Source organism: Pseudophryne corroboree, chromosome 5, assembly GCF_028390025.1.
Source record: "Pseudophryne corroboree isolate aPseCor3 chromosome 5, aPseCor3.hap2, whole genome shotgun sequence".
Taxonomy (NCBI): domain Eukaryota; kingdom Metazoa; phylum Chordata; class Amphibia; order Anura; family Myobatrachidae; genus Pseudophryne; species Pseudophryne corroboree.
The window spans coordinates 323,234,776-323,244,186 of record NC_086448.1 but is presented as its reverse complement, the minus strand read 5'-3'; the positions used below and the strand labels follow the sequence as shown (position 1 = coordinate 323,244,186).

The following is a 9,411-nucleotide window of genomic DNA, read 5'->3' as shown; positions in this document are numbered from 1 at the left end:
AGCTGTCTGTCTCCTGATTGGTTGAAATTAGGTGCATGATCCGAGGATGTTCACAGAGGGGTTGATGGCATTTTTGTGGGAGTAATTTTCAGGGGCGGATTTAGGGGTGAGGCCACCCCTAGGCACAACAGTAACGGCCACCCCTCCCCTGCCTAATTTTATTATTTTTATTGATTGGTTATAAGCCCTCATTTGAGGATCGCCAATTTAATAATAAAGAAAAGTCACTATGACATTTTTTTTATTTTTAATTATGTATACATATTTACTAAGCAGGACAGCTCACAGGGGCAGTCTGTGCATTTCCTACACATTTACAGTTTATATGTCATATGGTACAGTGGAAATATTTTGCAGTCACTGGCACTTTTTAGACTGACAGTACCAATACAAGCATCCAAGTGCTGCCCCTAGGCACGAGTCCCACGTGCCTAATGGTAAATGCGCCACTGGTCATTTTAGCCCATTTAGGGGTCAGGATTAAATTACACTTTTTATTTTTTTTATTCATCTGTTCTTCCTTGCTCTGAAGATAAAAATCTTATTTAGATAAGGAAGGAGAACAGTGTAATAACTAGTATTTGTCCCCTGATATAACTCTGTATTGTCACATTATCCTGTAAATGTCAGGCAGAACTAATAAAATATTCACAATTTAGAACTAGACTAATTAAAATCCTGTTCCACATATGCACATTTTAATAAAGCTTCTGCCTGTGATTATACATACAGTACTTATAATAAAACTATGTTGCCATTCCTTGACAGTATATGCCTATTGCAATGTGATCTCATGGTATAGAAGAAATGTATTCATACAGTAGCTGGTGTTCTTGCTTATCCTTCCCTTCTTGTTACCATGATACTATTATTATATCGGTCATCCACTTTGATTGCAGCCTGTAAACTAATGTGGTACCTGAAGATAATCCTATACATCATCAAGTAGTATGTAAGTGTACTTGGAAGATGACTGCAATCGGTCAGTGTTCACTGGTACCTTCTAATCATTGCCAGTAAGCCAGTGGTGCTGTAAGGCATTTGGATTGAGGGAATGAGCCCTTTTTAATGCAATCTGAACATTTGTGTGTGTGGTCAGTTTGGCCAGTGATATTGTGGCTGAGCTAGGAGTGGCCCGCATTAGGATGATTGGTGAATCTTTATTATGTATCTGCATAGGAATCAGGTGGACTATATAGAGAAATTACATTTCTTTTTACTTACAAAACCAAACCTATAATTTTATAAAATACACATGATAAATGGTACATTGAAGCTGATTGGTTGCTAAGGGCAACGTCTCCTTTTGTCCAATTCTCCACTTTTTTTCACTGCTTGATACATCTCCTCCCAAAAAAATAAATGATACAGTATAATTTAGGGGCCAATTCATTAACGATGAAGGGGCCGATTTATCACCATCCACATCCGGGGGTGCGGATGGGAGCTGATAAAATCAACCCAGTCCGCACTGTGATAATTGATTACATTGCACGGCTGTATCAATTATCGCATGCAGGGACAGAGCTTGATGAACTCCACAGCATTATCTGGGTATTTTTCATAAAAAAATACCACGATGTCCTGCTGTCCATGCGCTGCCGACGCTACCACCACTGCTGTGTCGACCTTCCAACGTGATTAGCCCACATCCCACACCGCGGATCGCCCCCGCCCCCTCCTCACTGGTGAACATACTCGCCTGACTCGGAGATTGGTGGCCGGTGCTCCTGGAGGGCTGCTGGTCATCGGGACTCCCTGCTGCTGTGACCTCCGGTGCTGTAAAGTGAGCCACCGCTTTTCAGCATCACTTTACTGCACCGGAGGTCACAGGAGCAGCAGGGAACCCCAATAACTTGCAGCCCACATGGATCATTGGGCCCTGGGGAGATGAGTGTTTTTGTTTTCCATGAAAACAGCTTAAAAAGCCTTTTCATCCAGTCAGGTGATACTAAAATAATGTGAAAAAGGATGTGAAAACACCCTTTTTCACATTATTTTAGTAAAAAAGAAGGTTGATAAATATGCCACCAAGTATCTAACTCACCTCCAGTTGTGGCAGGGGATACTTTTCACCAGTGCCCCAAAGTAATGGCCACCCATCGGAGCAATTGAATTGCTACTCTGATCAGGCCCCCATTACTTTTAACAAAAAACACTGGCTATACGCAGCTAAACTCCATCTAAAGTCCTGGTCAGGGTGCCCAGAACAATAGAGTTTTAGCACATTTCTCCCTGCCACCTCCTCAGGCTATGAGAAGAAATGTGTTTCCTGCGGCTAATGGAATTGCTCCATCAGAGGCACATTAATTAAGGCGCATAAATGATCACTTAAGTGTGGGTGGTGTGTGGGTCTCCTGGCTGACCTACTATACAATCGCAGGGTAAATTTCAGAAAGTCTGTTATCAGCATTTTTACAGCATAGTTGGCACAGTTAAAAGTACTGGTACGTACTGTGGTTGCCTACCCTCGTGAAATATCCGGGAGTGTCACAACTTTGGGGGAGTTCTTCCTGAACAGTGGTCAACCCTCCCTCATTATGACCCATAGGGATGGGTCATGACACCAGGAATCGCTCTGAGCTGCGTTATCGTGGCCCCACTCTCTCTGAAACTTAATGCAATGAAATGTGGTATTCTATCAAGAGGGTTGGCGTAGTGGTGATGCTTATTTAGAACCACACTCCTACTGCTTCCACCTGGTCCTACCCTCCCAAAGGCCAAATAGCAATAGTGGCTAAGTATGAGTAGACAATGGTATCTTGGTGTGTTAAGTAGACCGATAAATGCACCACTGCTTTATACAGTGGCATAGTTAAATGACTGGTATCTGTGCCATGTCCACTTCTCGTATTTCCCAAGGGCCGCTTAGACAATCAGCATGGCCACAAATGGGGCATGGCTATGTACTTCCTCTTGCTCAGCAATTATTGTGTGTAGTGCACACTGGGAGGATGTGGTCACGCATCCCCTGCACTCCATGGCCCAGGTAATCAGTACTTGCCCTTCCCTTAGTACCCCTGCATTTCACAATGTTTGAGCGCAGGCACCACACATATAAACTTTCTAATTTTGTAGACTTCAGAAAGGTAAAACATCTATTGTAAATCATACCATACTTGTCCTTCTATGGTTGTAGAGGGGTAGTCAAAACAATCCGCTACAAGACTCTAAAGTGTATTATTCACAACTACGCTTTTACAGAACATGGATCTGCAAGCTGCAACCTCATTGTGGTCTTCTACGCATAAAAGCAGGAAGATATATTTAAGTAAAGTATAATATGAGGAAATCTAAAAGAGCTAAATAACATACGGAACAGGACAATCTATGAAGGCAGAGCTTAATGTTATAATGAGGTGCTGTGCAACATACTATTTGTGATGTTTCTCCATACTTACATACTTTTCAGGTCTCCTCTCTGCTGCTTGGGACTTTGGGGGGCGGGGCTGTGTTGTCACCTGCTAATCACTGTGCTTTAGGGGTGGGGCTTAATTATGTGGATTTGTCATTTAGCCCCACCCCTATATTTGCCACTGCTAAGTCTAAAGGCCATTACTCAATTTTTATTTTTGTAGATCTCTGCTTTTGATGCTGTTGACCACTCTCACACAAACACTACAATCCCTAGGTCTTCAGGACACAGCCTTTCTTGGTTCTCATTCTTTTAGTGTTCGCTTCTCCTCTCCACTACATCTATTAGTTGGAGTACCGCAAGGTTTAGTCGTCTGCTTTTCTCAATCTATACCACAACTCTTGGAAAACAAATTAGCTCTTTCGGATTTCAGTATCATCTGTATGCAGACGATACTCAGATTTGTCACCAATCGGTATTGGTCCATGTCACTGAATGCCTCGCTGCAGTTTCATTTTTGATGTCTTCTCACCATCTCAAACTTAATATATAATATCTAAATCATGTTACATACTTCTAAAAAACATACAAAATACAACTTTATCTTACACAAGACCATGCTGAAACTCGAATTCCTTCTTCTCATTATCTCACACATTGATTTTAGTCTTATTAGTCTTATAAAAAAAAAAAAAAAAAAAAAGACTCTCACCACCGCAATCCATTCTGAATGCAGCTGCGATGCTAATCTTCATCGCTAGACGTTCATCATCTGCTGATCCGATCCATTCCATCAGTTCCCTCATTGGCTGTCTGTATTCTACCGTATTCAATATAAAATACTTTTAATTACATATAAGGCTCTTAACCAAACTATACTAACATACATCGCTTCACTTATCTAACAGTATCTCCCAACTTGACCTCTCCGCTCTGCACAAGATCTGTGTCTCATCCACATGCATTACTCCCTCCCATTCACGGTTGTAGGACTTAATTTGGGCAGCACCTACTCTGTGGAATGTCCTCTTGCGCACAATACGACTCTCTTCGGTCTTCAAGCCTTCCCTGAAAACTCATTTCTTAAGGCAAGTTTATGATTTCTGGAACCGCCCACATAATCTTCATAAATATTGATATCTAATTGCATCCCTTCTGTACAGTCCGCGCATCCTAACATACAGTATTTTATTTTTCTTCAATTTGACATCCTCCTGACCACTGGTCAACATTGCTGTGTTGAGCATATCATACAGCCCACCAAGATAGAAACTCTGCAATCTGGTGGACAATTATGCAGTAGGTAGCATCTATCCTTGTGTATCAATGCCTGTTTCCCTATAGATTGTAAGCTTGCGAGCAGGGCCTACCTACCTCTGTCTGTTAATACCCAGTTTTGTGTTATCACTGTTGTTCCAGTTGTAAAGCGCAATGAAATGTGATGCGCTATATAAAAAACGTAATAATGATAAATACATTTGTTGCCGCGATTCCCTGTGTAATCTTCTCATCCTACCCGCTTTACTAGGAAGCAGGTGGGATGCGGGAGATGTGGCCACTCTTCTGTGAGGGTGGCTGACTACCCAAATTTTTTTTGTCTACCGCAACTTGTAGGAAAGTGGACAAGTTTGTGTTTCTCAAGTAAATAAAGTGCGCTTCTTATATTGAACTTGGTGGATTGGTGTAGACAGGGTAATGGAGAGTGATGGCAGAACTTGATAATTCATCCTGCTATATTATATAATTTGCCAATTAACTTTATTGTAACTAGATCAGTAGCCTATTAGTAATGTCCTATGATGTGAGTCCATTTCTTTGTTAAGGGATGGGAGTACTGGTTTGGGTAACACTGAACACATCATTTTAGCTTAGTTTTGTGGCATCCTGTGTTGCTGTGGGACCAGGGCCATATTATCCATAAGGCTGACTAGGCTGAAGCCTGGGGGACCTGCAGCGACGAGGGGCCCAGCAATTTTTTTGTGCTGAGGCGCTATAACCTGTGCTTTAAGGCTCCAATGGCTAAAAAGGCACTTTGCACTCTGAGCCCTAGCAACGCATACTCTTAGTCAGCTGAGGTTTATTTTGACCTAATGAGGGGGGAGGCACAGCAGACCAAAAGCACACTAGCGCTATTTCTAAAGAGAAAAGAGGTCAGCAGACTTTATTTCAACTAGGTATCAGTGTCCGTGTGAGTACAGATAGCATAAAATTTGTGGATAAACAGAAGCACAACCATATCCTACACCACATAACAGAACCTAAAGATGACATGTACAGTAAGCGCAATTTACTTACGTTTTTGATAAATATTTCACTAAGAAACTTTTGGCCCAAGGTCACCGTGAAATAAAATGCTGATATTAGAGCCCACTGAAAGTTTTTGACCAATGCTTTAATGTATATCTTAATGATTCTTAGGAGTAGATTTACTAAAGCTTCTAAAACAGACAAGTGGCGGTGTTGGCCACAGCAACCAATCAGATTCTGTCTATCATTTTCTAGACTGCAATAGATAAATTCTAGCTAGAATATGATTGGTAGATGTGGACAACACCACCACTTGACTGTTTTAGATGCTTTGGTAAATGTACACTTTCGACTGCGTGAAAATTCATAGGGAATGGCATCCTTGGTTCTATAAATATTTGATTAAACATTTGGAAACATATTTTATAATCAGTATGTGCAGGAAAGGGAGGTTTTATTGCTCCAAAGCTAAAACGTTTTAGAAAGAATTTGGTTGGGTTTCTTGGTGAAAAATCCTGAAAGTTAGATCAAAGTTTCCAGCACTGTTTGTCCAGAACTAAGAATAGATTCTGCAAATGATGGAAGTGAAAGCAGACACACATGTACAACATTCATTTCCATGATTATGTAACCAGTGGTGTGTTTCCAGCTACTTCTGGCAATTATGAAGATGACATGGCTTCAGTAGCTTCACTCACTTGCTATAGACCTAGTTTAACCTGAGTGTGCACAGTAATCATAGCTACAAAGTAAAGTTTCATGAAAAATAACTGCCTTCATTAAAATAAATATCTGTTACACCCAGCTTGCCATTTACTTTTTTATTTATAATCTCAAAATCTGTTTTGACAATTTAATATTTTATTAATCACTATGAAAAGAATTGCACTTGGACCAGACTGAAAGCAGTGTCAGACTCGGGGATGAAGGGCCCACTGGAGTAATGCAGTGGTAGGGGCACATGCTTAAGGGGTGTGGCCATTTACCATGTGGAGAGACCAGCCGCACGGGCTGGACAGCAATTACAGACCATGTATCTCACCCTCTAATAGTGCAGTCACATTATACATCGTTACTCGATCTGGAACCTGACATTAGAGTAAAGGGGTGTGTCCCTCTGACAGTGGGGCCCACCACTGATTTCTCCTGTACACCTATGGGTCTGTCCCACCGTGACTAAAGTATAAATCACTGGGTGTGGTATGATATGTGGATAGTCAACAAGTCAACATAGCAATGTAGACAGTGACGAAATGTCAACAACATGGTTGCCCAGTGGTTACTTACCTGCTCCTACCGGCTGCAGCGGCTCCAGTGCAGCTTCCTGGTCATGGCAGTCATGTGACCATCCCTGTCGAGGCAACTTTTGCTCCTCCAGTATGGTTCTCCGACAGCTGTGAACTACAAGTCCTGGCATGCTGTGCCACAGTTTTGCTATTAAGGAATGCTAAAACTGTGGCAGGACAGGCTGGGATTGCTTAGTTTTTTAACACCTGGAGAGTCACAAGCAGGCCTGTCATACTGCCTAAACCTAACCTTCGTCTCCCCCGTATCCCCCGTAGTGTAACCCAGGGCCATAACTTGGGTGGTGCTAACAGTGCTCAGCACTTATACCATGTGGGCGGAAAGCCGTCTGCATCCACTCGCAGTGGTCTCCCACAGTCAGGGCCAGCCTGACCACTAACATTCCCTCCCCAGCAGCAGCTGTCATGTGCCTGGCCATAGAAAGACTACAACTCCCATGAGCCTCAGCGTGCATCTGCAGTCCCCAGAGTGTTGCTCTGCCTATGTAGTACAGGCAGTGGTGGTGTGCTCGCTGCAGTCTGTGTATCTGAGTGCTGCTGCATGTGCACAGGCAGAGCTGGTTGCTAGGGATGCGTCTCCAGGAACTGCTGTTGTACCTATAATTGGGTATGTCTGCTGCAGGCTGTCGGTTATCTCTAGGTGCATAATACTCTGCATAATACAGAACCCCTAAAACCTGGGCTTTCTGGGGGATATACCCCAGAGAACACACTGTCCAAGGGTAACTGTTTATTATTGATAAAATTGGCAGCGGATACAAAAAAAACACACCATACTGTCACAATGGATCTCCCCAGATCCAATATCTATAGCTTTATTACATCCCAGAATATATTTTTTTTATTTTTAATGGACTGGACTGAAACATCTTTGCATAAGGAGAAAATCACTAGTACATTTTTTGACATTTAGCTTCCTTATGTCCAGACTCCAGACATTATATCCACCCTTTTTAAAGAGGCTTTGAGAAGGAGCTTCAACACCACATGCTGGTATAATTTAGAAATTCTGAGTAACTGTGCCCCTTTTTGAAGCTGGTTCATGATCTTTTATCATTCTCACTGCGCCGTTAGTTGTTATGCTATTTTATGTCTTATAGGTATCAGCGGGGAATTAAATTTGTATTATGCATGTCTTATATTATGTTGACTGTATTCTTCGTTCTCTTCCTATTCCAATTACAATACCTGATTTCTGTACCTTTTTGTTTGTCTTATTACTTGAAAACCCAACAGTGAATTTTATTTTGTTGATGTATACCTGTCAATAAAATTAATAAAAAAAAAAAGAAAAAAACAGTACTTCAACCTCTCATACAGAGATCATCCTGATTATTATCAGAGCTGCAAGTGTGCAGAATAGGAGAAAAGCCTTTGGCAGACTATGCCCAAATGGGATAGCTAATTTACCCAGCAGACTGCAGACTAAAAAGAAGAAAGACAAGGCTGAGAAAAAGGTATGATCCATGTGTTTCATACCCTAGCATTGACGGTGAAATATATATATAAGGCCGTCTTATGCACTCATATACTCAGGCAGTAAAGGGGACATTTTTTTATGTGACTCCGGCTTGGGGGGTGGGAGGTTTATTAATGGGCTGGTAAAAGTTATTATAAATGGGGTTTTGGGGGGGGAGTAATGCTTACATTCCCCCAACTCCCTCTCTATGCCACACTCTCTCTAAATTTATAATAATTCTGCCTGATTCACCAATTCTGTTTCTGGCACAGGGCACCAAAATGTCTAGTTACGGCATTAGCCTAACCATGACCTCCCCCTAGATCCTAACCCTCTTGCCCACAGCCTAACCCTAATGTCGCCACATTGCCTTTTGACGTTTTAACAATGTCAACATCATAACTGTCACATTATGGGGGGAATTCAATTGTTTGAAAAGTCAGTTGGGAGTCTGTTTTTGCCTATCTAATAGACAGGAAAAAACAGACACCCAACCGACTTTTCAAACAATTGAATTCCACCCTATGAATCCGGACATGGTCATTGTTGACCTAATGGGGGAAATTCAGACACCCAACCAAGTAAGTCAAAGTTTTAACAAGTGTGAGCTACCACACTTCTGCGTTTGGTCTGGGCGTTTTCTATCACCCAGGGCCACCATATGTCTCGTTGACCCGGCATATAACAAAACAGTTATTCCTCTAGTAACTATTTAAACTGTGTAAAGCATATTATTCTTAATGGAGCAACTATATAAAAAAAACATTATTTGCGGCTTTCTAAATTGAATCATGTGTTGTCATTCACGAGCCAGTAACAATAAAGAGGTCATACAAACTGACATTTGTCCTTAGAATTTTTCCTTATTCAATTGATACTTAGGGGTCAATTCAGTTAGCTGTGAGGGGGCATGATGCTGTTGGAACGGCATGGGAATGTAGACAACAGCACCGCAACCTAACCACTTGTGACCCATATCGCCCCGGACTCCGATTTTTGTATGTAGCTCCGATTAAACTTTAGTACATCTGGAACTAATGCGTATA

General features: G+C 41.8%; 1 protein-coding gene across 4 annotated transcripts in view; it reads left to right on the top strand.

Moving 5' to 3' along the window:
* Positions 1-9,411, top strand: part of ELMO1 (engulfment and cell motility 1) — a 910,002-nt gene that overhangs the window by 83,500 nt on the left and 817,091 nt on the right. The window lies entirely within an intron of this gene.